General features: G+C 36.6%; 1 protein-coding gene across 1 annotated transcript in view; it reads right to left on the bottom strand.

The window, feature by feature from the left end:
- The window catches only part of Tob (Transducer of ERBB2), a 63,417-nt gene extending 48,516 nt beyond the window's left edge, over positions 1-14,901 (bottom strand). Inside the window, exon 1 of the mRNA XM_034984286.2 lies at positions 14,606-14,901. The gene's annotated coding sequence lies outside the window, so the exon portion shown is untranslated. The remainder of the gene's footprint in view (positions 1-14,605) is intronic.
- Between the last annotated feature and the right edge of the window lie 4,418 nt (positions 14,902-19,319).

Below are 19,319 nucleotides of genomic sequence, written 5' to 3' on the forward strand. Positions count from 1 at the left end.
CAAGGTTTTTGTGAAAGAATTTCTTAAAAAAAACCTGAATCATAATCTAAGCGTGTACTTTTAGGCACATCAAGATGATTAAAATTAAAAGGAACTAAAAATAAACTAAGAAATGTTCAACATATAAGTCAAGATTACATCCTCAAATCAACCGATCCCATTGCTACCAGTTTCCTCTTTCCACTGTTAAAGATTGCACCCTATTTTAGTGCGAAGTTATGTCTTAGGGCTTTTTATATTGACAGGGGTTTAATGTAATTTGGGGTAAAATCGAACTTCAGGTGGTGGTCACACTGTTTTTCATACAAATAACTCCCCTGATGTATAAAAATGCCAACGTCAGAATTCCACCGAATTAAAAATCAGAGTATAGATAGATATTATTTACTTTGCTCTTCCTGTCTGCTTTATTCTTATAGAATGTTAGATTGAGTGAGCACCTTAGAATAAATAACAACTTCGACTATCGACAGCAAATCTGAAGATTAAAAATTTATGTAGAGCTTAGAGCTGCGATCTCAACGATAAATAATGTACACGTAGTACATTGTAGTAGGTAATCAAAATGAAATGCGAAAAAAAATCTGTTCATTTAAAGTCAATTAAGTTTACTTACAACCTTGAGCTTTTTGGCGTTGTTTAAGAAGCAATGGCGGCGATTTTCTTTTTTAAGTTATGAGTTAGGTAAGTTTCATGGATTTGTAGTAAATAGAATATCATCTCTCTCTCCATCATATTCCTCACGTCCCTTTTCATTATCTCAATATAATGGTAGGGGCTTTCTACTACTCGACAGTATTATTTTGAGTGTTCTATTTTTTTCTAATGATTATATCAGTTGTTAGTGATAATAATTAATTAATCGGGACCGACGGATTAGCGTGCTCTCTGAGGTACGAAAGCAACGGTAAGGCCAGATGTGGACTTCCAAAGGTCTCCCATCCAGTTACAGACTTGAGTCAAAGCTGCTTAACTGTTTAATCAACGTCACACGTACTTCAAATAGGTACTATCATCAGTACCTACCCTTATTATAAATGCGAAAGTGTGTTTGTTTGTCTTTTAATCACATCGCAACGGAGCAACGGATTAACGTGATTTTTCGCATGGGAATAGCTAAAGACCTGGAGAGTGACATAGGCTACTTTTTATCCCGGAAAATGAAAGAGTTCCCAAGGGATTTATAAACCTAAATCCACGCGAACGAAGTTGCGGGCATCAGCTAGTGTGTTATATGTCACGGCATTGCCAGTAGAGTGGTAACTAGCCACGGCCGTAGCCTCCCACCAGACCAGACCAGAGACCATTTAGAAAATACAAATTCCCAAACTGCCCCTGCCGGGAATCGAACCCGGGACCTCCCACTTATAAGAATTAAAGCACATACACGCACGATATTAAACTCGGAGTTGCAACAGAACATCAGCAGAAAGTTCGCTCTTCAATTTTGAACACATGCCAGTTGAATTGATATTACAAAAAAAATAAAAACCGACTTCGTTACATAAACACTAAAAATTGAAAAATATTTTAATTTATTACCGAATATATTATGTATACAAGAGTTATTATAGTTCCATAATAATACTTTTTGGTGCCGGTGCCAATTAGCTTTAGCTGCGCGAATCGTCTAGACTTTATATTTTTATGGGACTCCACAATGGCACCTCATTGGCACCGACCCCAAAAAATATTATTATGGAACTATATTAACTCTTGTATACATAATATATTCGGTAATAAATTAAATTATTTTTCAATTTTTAGTGTTTATGTAACGAAGTCGGTTTTTATTTTTTTTGTAAAAATTTTTTATTTCACAATTTTTTGTGGCCCCATGGAATTATGCTATGACTGGTTAAAAATCTACTGTTTACTAAGCTATTACACTGATCGCGAGCAATTTACTCTTATCCGTTGAGGAGTTCCAGTATCTATCTTCGAAGATGTTCATCAGATCTTCACCAAATTGAAATGGGACCAACTTTGAAGTATACCCTTTCAAACAAAAAAAGAATTTTCAAAATCGGTCCAGGCGTTTTTGAGTAATCGGGGAACATACAAAAAAAAAAAAAAAGATTCCGACGAATTGAGAACCTCCTCCTTTTTTTGAAGTCGGTTAAAAATACCATCCACGTTTTTGGCAGCGGAGTAGCGTTCCGGACAGTTGCTGGTTATTCAGCTTGTGATGGAGATAAAGGGATACATGAACGCTTAAGATGAACGCACACCAGACAACGCACGCACGTCGCACACCCGCTGAACGCAACGATTTTTCGTCTTATAGATAGATTAAAAGTTCTGCTTTTTACTTACTACTGCTCATTTTCAAAAGTACTAGATTCTAACATGACTTATTTATTTTTAACTGGCTTTTGCCCGCGACTTCGTCCATGTGACATAATTTTAAGCCACTTGCTATATACTCGGGGGTAATGTAGCTATCTATCAGTGAAACAATTTTCAGAATCGGATCATTAGTTACGGAGATTACTCCCTATAATATATAAACTTACAAATTTTATCTCTTCATAGTACATCTTCAATATTCGTATCTGACGCAAAGTGAAAATGTTTTACTTCAACCGCGCGTATATGTATAGTTACACTCACTACCGTTAAAGGTATGATTTATGCTAGCACGTGGCGGGCGTGGGCCGTGTGGCGTCCGTGCACGGACACGCCACAGTGAAGCATAAACTGCTTCACATAAAATGTTAGTGATGTTTTGAATCCGTGCCTCGTCCGCGCCTCGTACGTGGTACGGCTCGTGCCCGCCACGTGTTGGCATAAATCATCCCTGATTACTTTCCTCTCTAATTAATATGTATTTAAAAATAATTATGATTTATTTGAAAATCATGACACTTTTCGATTAACGGCTTAGGTGGCCTCAATACGGCTCATGCAGCGTAGACTGGTGTGTGCAGCTAGCATTGGATAAACGCGAACACAAGATAATATGTGGGCGGATAATTCTGAACACAGAGGATTCCATATGTTTCTAATTACTGTCTATATTGTTGACATTTACGAGTATGTGGTATGTGGGGAAATACCGGTTATCTTATTTCAAACTCAATCCCATTCGGTACTTACTCAATAGACTTCCTATATATTTTATTATTCGATTATCGAGTTTGATGCTTAGTCTTACCACAAAACCTTCTTTAAACTGACGTTGTGAAGAAATCGGGTATAACGTCTGTTTAAACCGCACGTTTTTGTGATAATGCGAACGAGTAGTCGTGGTGCTCTCTGCATACATACGGGTTAGTTAGATACATTTCCGTCTTAAGTTCATTTCAGCCTTTATTCTATTTCTACCCCCAAGATAAACTTATGAGCACACCAACCTATAAGTACAGTACGCGGCAGAAAATATTGTACATCGACCTTTAGAAAAAGAAAGCGATTTCGTAGAGCGTTGTCTCTATCGTTGAGACCGACAAAACGTCGTCATATAGGCATGAGTGACTGAGACATTCTTGCCAGTTATTGTAATAAGCTTTTAGGAAACTCTAAAAGGGACAGCTTGAAGGGAAATTTAAAGGAATTTTCACAGGCAGGTAGAACTACTGTAGGTATAGGTATCTTAGGAAGCATTTAAACGTTTTTAGGGTTCCGTACCTCAAAAGGAAAAACGGAACCCTTATAGGATCACTTTGTTGTCTGTCTGTCTGTCTGTCTGTCCGTCTGTCTGTCAAGAAACCTACAGGGTACTTCCCGTTGACCTAGAATCATGAAATTTGGCAGGAAGGTGGGTCTTATAGCTGACATTTGGGGAAAAATCTGAAAACCGTGAATTTAGGGTTAGATCACACAAAAAAAAAATTGTGGTCATGAACTAATAATAGGGGTATCATATGAAAGGTCTTCACCTGTACATTCTAAAACAGATTTTTATTTATTTTTATGCATCATTGTTTTTGAATTATCGTGCAAAATGTCGAAAAAATACGACTGTGGTACGGAACCCTCGTTGCGCGAGCCTGACTCGCACTTGGCCGGTTTTTAAAAGCTAGCTCCATTTACCGCATAATAGCGTAATAGCGATATTCAGTGTCTACTTAAAACTGCAGTTACGACCTTGTGGTTATTATTAACCTCCCCACTGCGCTACTTGCCGTACTAAATATTTACATGCACTTCGTTATCTCATATCCCTTGGATACTATATTTGGATTTGTAATGATACTCTATGTATACATTATAACAAGTGATCTCTTGTGTCAAGTCTAAAGTATTGTGTGCCAATTCATCTTTAAACCTGGATCGTAAAGCGATTTCCGGTATAATGTTGTATAGAAGCCAATAATAATAATTAGTGGTACATACATTTATTATTATTATGTTGTATCTCCAAGCCAATGTGTTTAGCTGCATCATTTTACTTTTTAAGTATTGTCTTTTATTTCCTACTAGCTGATGCCCGCGACTTCGTCCGCGTACAATGCAATTAGGTTTATAAAAATCCCGTGGGAACTCTTTGAAATTCCGGGATAAAAAGTATGTCAATCAACAGGTCATCTATACCCATGAAAAAAATCACGTCAATCCGTTGCACCGTTGTGACGTGATTGAGGAACAAACAAACAAACAAACACACTTTCGCATTTATAATAAGGGTACTGATGTAGGTACCTAACCTACACAAAACACTGTGTTGACTAAAGGCCAATAGAATAGGTACGCTCCGCACATCCGCACAGACTACGGGCTAACCCGGTGCAGAATAGCGCGGGTGAAGAATAATGCTTATTAAATAGAGATTATTTTGCTAAAACAGTGTGATTTGTACAACACGTACACGCGACGCGTTGCGAATGCGCCAAGAAATCGTCAATATTCGCAGCTTTTGAGTGTACAAGTTTTCTACGTCTATCTTACAAGAAGTTATTTTGAAAACGTCTGCTTTATTAATTCAGAATTCATATTTCTCTAAACGATGTGTATTTACAGATCTTTGGTTTATATTGGCATTGGCTTTGAAACCACTTCATTTTCATAGTATGTCAGACTTGGCTCGTTTTCTCACAACATATTAATTACTAAGACGAAGCTTTTGGAGCGGTGGAATGAATAGAAACGTAATAACACAGAAACGGCGATGAATTTTAATTAAATAACAATTCGGGAGGCTAATTCATTTACGCCTGGCTACGGAGTTTAACATTCTAATAAAATATACCTATTTATCTTATTCGTAGCGCCATTCCGTAGTAGAGCTACGAATAAGATAAATAAGTGTATTTTCAGAGAGCCTTTACCCTGAAGCTACAAAATTTTAACTATAATAACATCGTAATGATCAATTAATACAAACGTAATTAAATTTTAATAAGGTTTAGATTAATAAAATGTTGGATGAAATTCCGGTAACTTTCTAGAAGAAAGGCAAAAAAAAAATTTGGGTAGATATAATTTGGTTGGTTATGCAATTATGTTTTTGATATTTAGTCGGTATCCGATGGCGATGGCTGAAAAGTATTTTAAACACAGTTTTCAAATAAAAAAACAGTTTGAAATATTATATTTTTATTGATACTCCAGTTTTTAAAACAATGTTTGAATGAATCTTTTATTCAATCATTGTTTTAACTTCATTTAGGACCAGCTAAAAAAATCGTAAGTAGATCGTTCACTCATTTCCTATTTTGTTTTTTGTTTTTTTCCTAATTATTTCAGCAATTTTATTTTTATTTTTAATAGCCTTTATACACTTGCTCACTTGAACTTAGTATGTATAATTTACCGACCATACAAGTTATCTACTACAAATCTTTATTTGACAAAAATTTACAAGGTATACACTAAGTTAACCATGGTAGTAGCAATACAGGGAATCCTAGTTTGGGGGTTCCTGGCCCCCAAACTAGGATTCCCTGTGCTATGGGAAAAAATTAAATCTATTCATTTGTTTTCCAAGGCGATGGCACTTTTATCCTCAGTACCTACCTGTTTTTCGGCTTGTTAAAAATGTATCGATAGTAAAATTTAAATTCAGCACACGTTGTTTTGAACTCACTACAATCGATACAGTACAGTCCGTCTGTCTTCACGTAGCTATCATTTATCGATATAGTCGTAATTTCATTCAGCAAATAGTTGTATCGCGTGCTTATCGGGGATCTCAAATAACGCAATTGTAACTTCGACATCAGTATTTTGGTCACGTTACTAAATTGTATTGTTATTTTTAAGTATGTAGTATGTATGTTTTATTCATATTGTTGTATTATTGTCGAATTGTCGATGCATATTCACCGAGTAGAGTGGAGCTGAGTTTGTAATTACAACTAAACTCAGCTTTATGAACTAAGATATACGGTTGAAATTAGTATAATGAAAACACGAAAAAGATTAAATAAGGCATATTCACTCATTTCAGTGAAGTCACACAGTTCCGGAGCTGAGTCGTTTTGCTGATACATCTAAACTCAGCTTTATTCATTTTGGCATATGGTTGAAATAAGTATAGTATTAAAAATAAAACACGAATGAGATTAATTAAGGCCTGTTCACACATTTCAATGAAGTCACAAAGTTTCGGGTAGGTACAATACCGTTACCGGTATTGTAATATAGTTTATATGGGTTCATATAGAGCAAGGCGCTGTCGCGTTGCGTCTTGTCAACGCAACGCAGCGCAAATGTGTGTATGGTTTGGACTTTTGAAGCGTCCATGTCTTGTCACTGTCAGTGTCAGTGACATCACAGTGCTTCTAGATCCGAATTACGTTTTCCGTTCGTTCCGTTTCGTTTTCCGCAGATTCGGATCGCAGATTCAGATGGAATGCAGGGTTGGATTCGGTCGTACCCTTCGGATTTCAGTTTTCCCCTTAACTGTATTGAGCTATAATAAATTGAGAAAAAGTCGATCAAGCCACATCAAGACTTAAGTCGAAAAGGTCTCCATTCTTAAGGAAAAAGTAGGTATAATTTGCCTTGAAAAACTGAAAAGGAAAGTGGAAGGAAAAAGCCTTGAGTAATGCGATTGCGTGAGGCGGGGGAGTGGGAAGGTAAGACCAAAAGGAAAGAGCATTGATTAATGGCACTCAATTATTAACGGTAGAATAAGTTTTTTTTGGAACATATTAATGATCCATGTGTAGCTAGGCAAGCATACGGATTCGATATCGGTATTCGGTTTTTTTTCTTTTTAAGCCCACACTGTGAAGCATTGCTGCGCAATATTTTTTTCGCGTGGAAATAAATCTGCACCTATCTCGTAAGTCTTACAATTTGTGTGGAACCACGGACACGATTTTTAAATCGCTAGTGCGTGTACTACCATGTAGTACGGGTGTGTGTACGCCTCATACCCCGATTGCCATCTTGACCAGTTGCGAACTATACCTACATAGAAATTTATTTGGTACTAGCGGATACCAGACGTGTGCTACTACGCTAAAAGAAACACTCTAAAACCATCTTCGCCTATTGCCTCTCTTATGAAACCGGTTTGGGGCACATCGGCTGGACTGGATGGTTTCAAAGTTTATGACGGACAACGGTGAAAATATTGTTTCATATAAAACAGAGACAACATTATTTACAAAAATTGCGGAACCGGCAGGATTCGAACCTGCGTCTCCTGGGATCACGCCCGACGCTCTGACCACTAAGCCACAGTTCGCTTGCTGCCAGTGACGAAATTCGTAATATGTAGATATGTTCACACAGTACTGAAGCGACTGTTAATGCCATCTAGTTGCGACACTTTGCAGTTATCGAAACTACTTTCAAAGTCCATATTACAAATAAAATATACCCAGATAAAACTTTATTTATTTATTTTATTTTTTATGTACCAAAATTGTAGTTACAAAGTAATAATAAATTAAGTTACATTAGTTAGTTTACCCTAACTATGAATAAAATAATTTCTCTATTATACCATAATGTCTTTCCACTTTACAAAGCTACTATTGTTTCTCTTTAAACAATTAAGCGTATCAAAGTATGTATAGAGTAGCTATTTACACTCGTGGTAACAAATAACAATTGATTTTCGGTAAGAACCTTGATGGTACCTTGACATCGATACGTGTTCTAATCACTTCGAATACGCTCAATGAATAATTGTGATGTGGACGTCCGTCAACCTACCGCGACGATTTTTACCTGATATTGATAATTTTGTAGCAAATTGACTAAACAGAAACTTTACAAACATGGGCTTTATTTAATAGTTCTTTCTTTTTATAATGGCATTTAGCTGCAGCTTGATTATAAAAAAAGCTTTGCAACTCAATTGGGTTAGGTGGTATCTACATAGTTTTATTATTTTTAACTACATAATGCTCACGAATCCAGTAGGAAATCTTTGATTTTCCGTTACAAAATGTAGCCTATATCCATCGATAAAATGACAAGATATGCCCAAGCGAACAAAATTTTTCACGGTTTTGGAACCAAATATCAGCGCCACCTCTTAGATACTAATGAACGACCCGTTTGAACTCCCAGACATGATCCAGTGGAGGAGTACGTCCGTACACTTGCGCGGCGGATGTTTGCGCGCGCGGACTACGGACCTTACACACACCTTCACGGCATCGCTCCGCTGACCATTCGACCACCGACCGGGCGTCCTCTGCCTCGGGAACTCCTACGATCGCCACCACTAGCGTGGCACGCAGGCGATCCTAGCGATGATGATGACGACGCGAGACCCACCGGATTTGACACTATCTCCGCGCGCGATGGCCAGCCTATCGTCCGCAACGCGGAGATCACGACCGGACCAGACACCACCCCCGCGCGCGACGGCGACTCTATCGCCCTCAGCGCGGGGAACACAACCAGCCACGAGGCCCCAAGCCAAGATGGCGGGCCCTAGCCGGTGAAATTCCGGCTAGAAGACCAACACCGGGGCAATTGAATACCCCGCGCCTTGCCCGGGTAAGGAGGCTACGCCTCGAGGCCCGTACCCCCGCTTGGCCTTCGGCCAACCGGAGAAGACCCTGTCGTCACATGATCCAGACGTCACTGAGGTTGCATTTGTACTAAATAAACATTTTAGGCCCAATGAATCGGTGCCATTTTGCTTGATCAATGGCCCTGTCCTAGCGAAATAATATATAAGTGAATGCCTATATCTGTCTCCGGCATGCAGCTATTTCTGTACATACCAAATAGATGATGTGTGCAACTTCGTCAGCCAACAATTTAATCTTTTTCAAAATCCCATAGGGACTCTTTGATTTTCCAGCACATAAAGTAGCAGACAAACAGACACTTTCTCATATATGTATAGTATTAATATAGTAGTATTTTGTTTACCGTAGCCTTTAGACCGTCTGATCAGTGTTCGTACGATGACAATAACAAACTGTCGCTGTATAATGTAAAATTGAATGAAAATATTTTTTATTCCCTATAAGGGTGTACATCAATTTCAACCCAACTGCTGTTATTTTACAGCGAAGTTACTAATTGCCTATACACCGATTGCCATCTGACCTTTGCATTTCATTCGAGGTGAACTTGAGGATCATATAGGTACCGTACCACCTAAGCCATTAACGGCTGATATTAGAATTTTGCGATAGAACTAAACCGGATGTTCTTGTACGAGGTTAATCACTATTAACCCTATCAAAAAGCTATTATAATAAAGTGGGCGTATCTACTGAAAAAACCTTCGCTTTCGGGATTTTGTTACATTCTAGAAATTTTAGTTGACCGATTGAAGTATTTAGGTAGGTAATATAGAAATAGAAAGATTTTTGTTCAAATAAATTTTTACAATTGCTTTTGTATCGTCACAGAATCTATTTATGGATTTAAATTTTTTAAAACCCCGTGAGAACTTTTTGATTTTACTTTTTATCTCGTGATAAGTTGCCTATGTCCTCCCCCGGGATCCAAGCTATCTCTTTACCAAATTTCGTCAAAATCGGTTGAACGGATCATGAAAGGCTAGCAGACAGACAGACGGACGGACACACTTTAGCATTTATAATAATATAATAATATAGTAAGTATGGAAGTAAGGATAGTGTACAAACAAGAATCGTTATAATTTGTATCTCGCCAAACTCTCGTTAAACAAGAGAGAGAAGAGAGAGGTAATTCTTTAAAAAAAGACCTTTTACCTTGTGTGTGACTAACTAAAACATGTTAACAGCTACCCAGTTAACGATTTAAATCGACGTTATTTAACCAAAGCTTTTAATTCATAAACATTTTAATATTACTGCGTCAACTAGAGCAGACTAACTCTGGAATATTACTGTACGATATACGAGAGCATGAAAAAACCTACTGACCTAGATAAATCCTGGGATATGGGCCATGACCGTTAAGCTGGGCGTACTTAACACGCTTAACATGTTGACTAATGGTACGGTTTAACGTGTGATCTAACTCGAGATCAATGTCTTGATTAATATGCGCAGATTAAGATGCTGCAAGCTGTATATATTGAATCAAGTAGTATAAAGTATTTCACTTAAATTCATATTTTTTCTCTCAAAACATTACCTACCATCTTTTTCGAAATCAGGGGGTTGTAATCTCTATGAAATGCAAATCGTAACTATGATGAATGATTCTTGTATGAAAATGTGTCTTGTGACACACACAAAATGGGTTTCGACAGTTTAAAGAACTTTATTCTCACTAAGAATGATTAATGATTAAATGATTTATTTGTTCTTACAATAGGTCTTTTTACAAATTGTGCCAGGGACCCTGAAGTAAGTTTGCAAAACCTGTATCTCAGGGTCCAGCTCTTCCCCCTCCGTCGTTCACAAATAAATACTTATTTTTAACAAAAACAAAATTTAGAATACGAAATTTAAAAATACGTGTGAGTGTGTGTGTGTGTCAGTGTGTATTGTGTGTGAGTGTGTGTTTGTGTATGAGCGTGTGTTTGTGTATGTAGGTGAGAATATTATTGAAAGAATAATTACTTACATGAGAAAATATAAACACTAGGTATCTTATCTAGAAATCACTGCCACTTTATACAAAACAAAGTGGGTAGAAATGAAATAATTACAAAGTAAGCGAATCGGTCGAGTGCGCGAATGGCACGGACGAAACATGGATTATTAGAGACTAGATACGGCGTGACACTTCAGCGTAAGTATAGTTAGTATTTTCTGTACCTATGTGTATGTATTATATAGCATGTAAATAGTAAGAATACGGTTTATTGTATGTAAATATACACATTTATGTATATTTAAATATGTTTGTATGTATTTAATTTTATTTTTATCATCGTGTATGTGAATTTTGTATTAAAAATATATATTACTTGATTATATTTATATATAAATATGTAATGTAGCATTATATCTTTTTTTAATGTTAAAGTTATTTCCGTTGTTGACTATTGACCAGAGCTATTGTAAGGACTCTAGTAACTAGTTTGCATTGTACTCGTATGAGTTTATTAGTTTTGTAGATCACTGTTTAGTTTAATGGCGTCTTTTTAAGAACATCTCTTTCTATCTAGGACGTATTATTTATAGACCCATTGTCAGTGAAGAAGTATTTTACTATACCATTTGCATACACTTTAAAATAGGTTCCTAACTATATCTACATACGTCGACAGTGGGTACAGAAGTTTAAAGCGATTACTTTTCAGAGCAATAGTTTTATGTGATAAGAATCCAATAAATATTTTACTGCGCTGTACTAAAGAGAAAACATTGAAAAAAACTTTAATAGAAAAATAGTTTCAAAATATACTAACTTAGGATTTAAATTTCATCATGTACAATTTTTTTGAGGTAGGTAATCTTTCATGTATATTTTGATAAGCGTGGAAAGAGTCTTAAAGACCCAGATAAATCTGATATTCATCAAAAAGTTGAAGCCCAATAAATCAACCAAGAACTCAAAACTTAATCATAGCTGTAGATATTATTGAAGTGAAAAAATCGATTACATAAAAAAAAAGTCGAAAAAAACGGGCCGATTTGAGAACCACCTCCTTTTTGGAAGTCGGTTAAAAATGAAAAACTACGCAGCCTCGTTCTTAAATTAATCAAACTTCGGTATTGTTTTAAATAATAGAATGGCTTATCTAAAGTTTTAATTAAGTTTGTTAACTAAAACCTAGCTTTCACTGTTTATAATTAGTTTTTAAAGTAAGTTGTAGTAATCTGAACAATATAAGATGGTTGAATAATATGATTTTAGGTAGTTAAAATACCAAACAAAGACATTAATTAATATATTAATTATTTACTCCAGATTATTACCGAATTGAGGAATTCCTCTTTTCAAAGTTGATAATGAAAGGAGTTTTTGTGACAGTCTCTATCCAATAAATTATATATATAAGTAATAGACTGAAGTTATTGTTACGTAAACGAACGATGGATTACTTCGTGAATGTAGAGCAAGGGTTAAATACAAGTATGTAGGTAACCCGTTTCTGGCGGGCATTATGGGACAATGGATGTGTAGAGATAACAGCTCGCTGTTGTTAAGTATGAGCTTGTGAGTGGAATAAGAAAATTTATGATAGTAAAGTTGGTATTCTGTGTGGTGTAGTACAAGTATTTGGTGATTAAAAAGAAGAAAATTTCCGGATGAAGAATGTTTTCCGCGATTTTCAAATTGAGCAATTTTTTGAGCAAGGTAGTAGGTAACTAAATATGTTATTTGAACGAGAGTTATGATGTACGTATGTATAGAGAACTTTATTCCTAAATGTAGATGGCCAACTTCGCAAGGACGTTTGCCCCCCTTATGAAATAATGTATTTAAAAAATTGATATCATATTATGTTATCACATCTGGTTTTTTAAAGGCAGTTTTCTACGGGCGCTAATTAATATTAGGTTATTTCGACTGAATGTTGTAAATAAAAGCAGTTCAAAATCTGTACTTATATTATTAATTTCAGCTGTTATTCATATTAATAAAAATAATAGAGAGTATGTGTAGCGGTTGTAGAGAATTTTTTCGACATTTTCTCGCACCTATGGAGATTTCAGACATAATAATTATTTATTTAATCCATAACAACTGTAAAACTATGAAGATTTTGTAACAGAAATTAGTAAACTCGTACTGTACCTAGCAGACACTAAAGTCAGAAAATGTGTAGAGTCAGTGAGACTGTAAGGACGTGAAATTACGCGGAACGAGTTTTCCGCGATAACAGATATTGAGATTCCTTAATTATACAGAGAAGGAACTTCGCTATTGTCGACATGAGGGTATTTTAATAACAGAGTTCAGGTATTTTGCCACATGTAGAGATGAGGGTAGATAGATAATTACACAAATAGGTACATATTGATTAGTTTCTTAGTTATCATAAAAGGTGTTTACGTTACGTTAATGTTCCTGTTTGGTAGTGGGCAGCTCCTTAAAAGGTACGCTTACACGGGCAATTGAAATTTTTATGACTTCACGACCACATGAAGCAATTTACTGCAATACCGAGCAATACCTGAAAATGTCAGCAATATTATTATGCGAAATAATTGCTACACACTGCTCCACTTATTGCTCCAGATTGATTCACACGAGCGACAATTGCTTAAAATTGCACATGTAAGCGCACCATTAGGGGACAGTAAAGATGGCTTTGTCAAATTCAGAACTATTTTTTAAAAGAAGTTTTACTAGATAAGTACTTAGGGTTTGGTAGGTACGTGAATCGCACGTCACCTATAGGACTTTGATGGTACTAGGTATGTTAGAAACTTTTATGCAAGTACCAACAACAACTATATATACATTTTCAACTCAATCAGATGAACATTATTCGAACGCATAGGTAACAAACAGACAATATAATTTATAAAAAATATTTTTTATATGTACAAGATTACTGTTATGTTTGATTAATTTATGAATCGTTGAACATAAATCACTGTTTGTCGCGTCGTCTGAATGAATATCATATCTGAACGAATGCCAGATTGCGTACCGCCGCACGGCGTAGCGCAGTTGTAATATTTAGATCGCTACGCCTGTAGGTCATGATCAAGATTCATGTGTGTTAAATAGCAACAAAAACCTACCTACTTAAAATATTTCGACTGACATTTCTAAACTTTATGTACCTACTTACTCGTACAGTCTACTAGTCTATATACATAAAAAAGAAAAGGCTGACTGACTGACTGACTGATCTATAACCGCACTCAACGAGCTCAAACTACTGAACGGATCAGGCTGAAATTTGACATGCAGATAGCTATTATGGCGTAGAGATCCGCTAAGAAAGGACTTTTGAAAGTTCAACCCCTATAAGGGGGTAAAATAGGAGTTTGAAATCGTAGTCCACGCGGACGAAGACGCGAGCTAGTAACATATAATTTACACTGAAAGAAACATTACGACACGTTGCATCGTGGATAAGTAAACCGCAACCTTCGTAACAGCGCGTTATCGCATTACTTATTCTAAGCGTGCGCTGAAGATCGTGAAACCATGAAAGCGATTCGTTGTCCTCTCATGCTCGCCGCAGATAACGTATTGTCCAAGATTCGCACAATAGATCAAAACAATAAACGTAAACTAACGCAAACAGACGCGGCCTTGAACGCTAAGCAGATCGTTCGAAAATACGCGGCGCGTGGAAATATCAGCGATGAAAATACGAGCACGTGATACGTACCTCGTAGAGCCGTATGGAGAAAATCGATGCTTGCCACTCGGCGACCGGCGGCCGACTGAGCCAGTGTGTCAGCAGACCAGCAGAACGCGCCCCACCCGAGCCTCAACTCCACGAGCCTTCGATCACAGCTGGGAGATATTTAAAAAAATCACGACACTTTAAAAAAAATATATTCTATCGGGCACAGGATTCGTTGAAGAGGCGTTTTGTATGGTGTTTGATTGTCCGCGGACGCGAGTCGCGACCGACGCGAACGTGCTCTTCGGAGTGGGGCGGCGAACTGATCGGAGCAAGGCAGCCAGCGAGTCGCCCCCCCTCCCCTCTCCGCCCCCCCTCCCCCCGGCGTGACGTCGTGATGGTGGAAATTAGCAGCTTCCCGAGCGAGGGTCGTCGGATGTAGGTCACGGGGACTGGGCTGCACTTGCCCACTCTACCGTGCTGGATACACTTGACAAGTTTAAGGACGTTACCGTAAGATTGGGCGCGTGCAAGCGCAGGAGCTACGCTCGTAGCACCGGGTTACGAAGGCGATTGTTGCTAATAGAGCAATCACTGTATTATTGTCATAATAATATCGATTCCAAAATTTTTAATCGATTAAATTATAAAGATTTTATAAGTATTTACTACTGATAGAATACAAATGTAAATAAAGTTAAAATTATCGTATTTTTTCGACATTTTGCACAATAAATAAAAAACTATATATAATGCATAAAAATAAATAAAATCCCTTTCCTATGAGACCTACCCCACTTGGTATAGGTAGTTACATTACTTTGAAAGTTGAAAATACTAGTGATTTGTTCATGAACACATCTTATTTTTTGTGATGTAACTACAAATTCACGGTTTCCGGATTTTTCCCTTTACGTGTGCTATAAGACCTATCAAATTTCATGCTTCTAGGTCAACAGGAAGTATCCTATAAGTAATCTTGACAGACAGACAGACGGACAGACAGACAACAAAGTGATCCTATAAGGGTTCCGTTTTTCCTTTTGAGGTACGGAACCCTAAAAAACGACTTTAAAATTATCAAAGCTAAACTAGAACTTTTTCATTCCATACACGTTCAATTTTAGAAATGATAAAATTTACTTTAGTGTAGAGAGAGTATAACGAAATGACTTTGATTAAAATGTTCTATTAGAGAAATATATTCAAATGTTTTATATTAGATTTGTTTTGTGAAAGGCTTACGTTTTTATTTAGTTTCAGCAATAAAGCAACAGAGAGTATGTATTATAATAACATCGTAATAATATATGGTTAAAAGCTTTTATGCCTCTAGGCGTACCATTTATTTAAATTAAACTATGCGCACTTGATATTTTTTTATACCTATTTGCCTCTTATATTCGCAAGAAATATATTGTCATGGCAATTATTAATTTATATCCAACTTGATGATGCCCGCGACTTCACCCACGTGGATTTGGCTTTTTTAAAATCCCTTTCTTTGATTTTCCGGGATCCAAAGTAGCCTTCTGCGGGTTGTAAGCTATCTCTGTACCAAATTTCATTGAAATCGGGTAAACGGATGGGCCGTGAAAAGCTAGCAGACAGACAGACGGACAGACAGGCAGACACGACTTTCGCATTTATAATATTAGTATGGATTGTCAAATTTCCCTTGCCAATAATTGAACTTGGACCCTCCCTCATGTTAAGATATTTAAGTTTTGAAATTAAAGGTATTCTTGACTTTGGCTAGCTTTGGCACGCAACTTCATACCTTTATCACTCGGGGATAGTGTAGCTATCTAACACTGGATTTTTTTTCATTCATCAGATCATTAGTTCCGGAGATTACTTCCTACATCTAAACTTGGAGATTTTATCACTTTATTTTATTAGGTAGTGTAAGTAGATAAATATTTCCTGTTGTATCTCTCCCATTTCTTCTTCAAATTATATTAAAAGGCCCACCAAAGAGCTGTAAATGGCGGAGCGAAATTTAAAATTCTCTTATCTTTGCGCCTGCAATTACTGTTGAGCGTTTTTTCGTGGCTTTTAGTGTAATGGCTTAGCCCTTGGGCTTATCGCGAATTGAAATCGCTCTTTATATTGTAAAAAATATATAGAAAATAATTATGATGTACCTAGCTAACGTATTTTTTTTAGAAATGACGATAATGATGAATGAATGATTTATATTTTATTCACTTTTGAGTTTTAGAGGTAGCTCCATTAATGTAGAGACTACTAAAAACCATGTCCCAATCAATAGGCAACAAGTTTAAGTCACAAGTCATCGTATAGGTACTATTTATATTATTTATACACGGCGTGTATTAATAATTACATTTGTACAAAATGGATTACTTAGTAAGTCACGGATATTCGTTACTCAAACGCAGATTTAGGTCATGCCACAGATAACGGAATATTACTTCTCTAGTCCGTGGGTCACGCAGTGATATAAATTTTTATTTGTAACTAGATGACGCCCGCAACTTCATCCCCGTGAATGTAGGTTTTTAAAACCCGTGGGAACTCCTTAATTTTCCGGGATAAAAAGAAGCCTATGTGCGTCCCCCGGATGTAAGCTAACTTCGTACCAAATTTCATTAAAATCGGTTGAATGGTTGGGCCGTGAAAAGCTAGCAGTCAGACTGACAGACAGACACACTTTCGCATTAATATTAGTATGGATTCTGTAATCTTTTATAAAATTCTTTAAAAACTTTTTTTTTTCAAAAAAATTGAAGCAGCTTAAGTCTGTTACAAACTAAAAATGATATAAACAATTATTTTTAAACTTAGGCATACCTACCTACTGCTATAATGTTCATTTTATCATGGAATCTTACCAATGACATTGTGATTTGTGACAATGCTACTGCATGTATTGCTTTGAAATAATAACAGAAAATTATGCTAAACAATAATGGTCGGGGTGACCTTGCGTAACGTCATCATGACCAATAACAAGCGGTTCCGGTAATTAGCATATGTATGTGTATGTACCTACACGAGTCTTGCACGGAACGAGTGCCATGCGAATCACCACCCATATTATAAATGCAAAAGTGTGTTTGTTTGTTTGTTGGTTTGTCCTTCAATCACATCACAACAGAGTAACGGATCAACTTGATTTTTTGCATAATTATAGTTAGAGACCTGGAGAGTGACATAGACTACTTTTTATTCCGGAAAATCGTAGAGTTCTCAAGGGATTTTCTATAACCTAAAACCATGCAAACGAAGTCGCGGGCATCAGCTAGTTATCAATAAAACAAAAATAATAATATAATAATGTAAACTTATATATTGGACAAATGTTTGGATTAAAAAGAACATGTCACAACATATACGAGTATATCGTATGAAATTAGTTCCAAAACTAATCTAAGTAGTTTCAGACTTTTTCACTTGCGATATTTGTCATTTGCTCTCAAAACTTTCTGATCTTGAGCATTACTGTACTCAGTGGAGTTAGTGTATTTAGAGACATCTGAAGATTTGTCCTGTCAACTCCATTTACAAGTTTCTGCAGCAGAAGTATTCTCTAAGCGCATCTTCAAATCTTACTTCCAACGCTGAAGAAAAAGCGAAATTAAACAATGTTTCTTTTTAATCGATTACAAGTTAGCGCTCGGGTTATGACCGTACCTGATGGAAGGATGGTCAGTTTAAGATAAAATACTTATTAAATAAAAGGTGGCAGCTTATCAAACCTCAATGCTCTCAATCGATTTCTACGCTGCGTCGTAATGGAACTTCTAAATGTTACTTAGTGGTATGACTTCGCTGGTAGGGTGGTAACTAGCCAAGGTTAAATTTTCTACATGATTAACCCTGAGCTTTAGAAGTTGTACCTACATTTCTAAATTCACTTAACTAGAGACCATACATAGAGCCCAACCAAAGCTCACATTCAGTGGCGTGTATATGCTTTATAGCCAGGGGAAGCAGTTGTAACTTATAAACCTATTTACTTACTGGTAAGTACTAATGAAGAATAAACATTGATCTATTACAAGTAGAGTAAGCAGCCTCTATGACCATCACAAGCAGCAGCACTGCCTACAATACTGTGCTAAGAGGGCGACAAAAGTTAGACCCTAGGCTCCCATCATTCAACGGCGAATTCAACGACGACGAACAAAGTATCAAAGAATAGATAGCACTGCAAGTTCATTCCCCGCTTTAGTTAAGTTCTGGTACTTTAAACTTGTTAAAGATATTAGTTGTATAGGTATAGGTACTTACCTATGATTTGTAGGTGGTTGTAGTCAAACTCAGAATATAAACATAACCCTCTTTTGGCCTTCGCCGCAGTCGGGTAAAAATTACTCAAATCTTTATAATTATACCTACAACGTCAGTTTTAGTATACGTAAAACCTAAAAGAAGTTTATTCAGAATGAGTAATAGAATCGATTGCAATCATTTTTACAACATGTTACGTTTTGACCAAAAAATACTTTAAAATCCTGCAAGTTTAGACACCTCGTTGAATGACCGCATTCACCAGCTGATTCGTGCCAGCAGCCGGGCGCCGAAAATCAAAGGGTTCCCACGGCATTACAAAACCAAAACTCAAGCGGATGAAGTCGCAGGCATCGCCTTCGCCGAATGTTATATGTAATTATATTAACATTGTACTAAGCTTGTAAGTGTGTAGAAACTGTTACAAAACTAGAGAGTTAAAGTAAAGTTTCTTATCTTTATGATAAAAGTTAAGATAACTACTTAGACGCTATCT

Source organism: Maniola hyperantus, chromosome 3, assembly GCF_902806685.2.
Source record: "Maniola hyperantus chromosome 3, iAphHyp1.2, whole genome shotgun sequence".
Taxonomy (NCBI): Eukaryota; Metazoa; Arthropoda; class Insecta; order Lepidoptera; family Nymphalidae; genus Maniola; species Maniola hyperantus.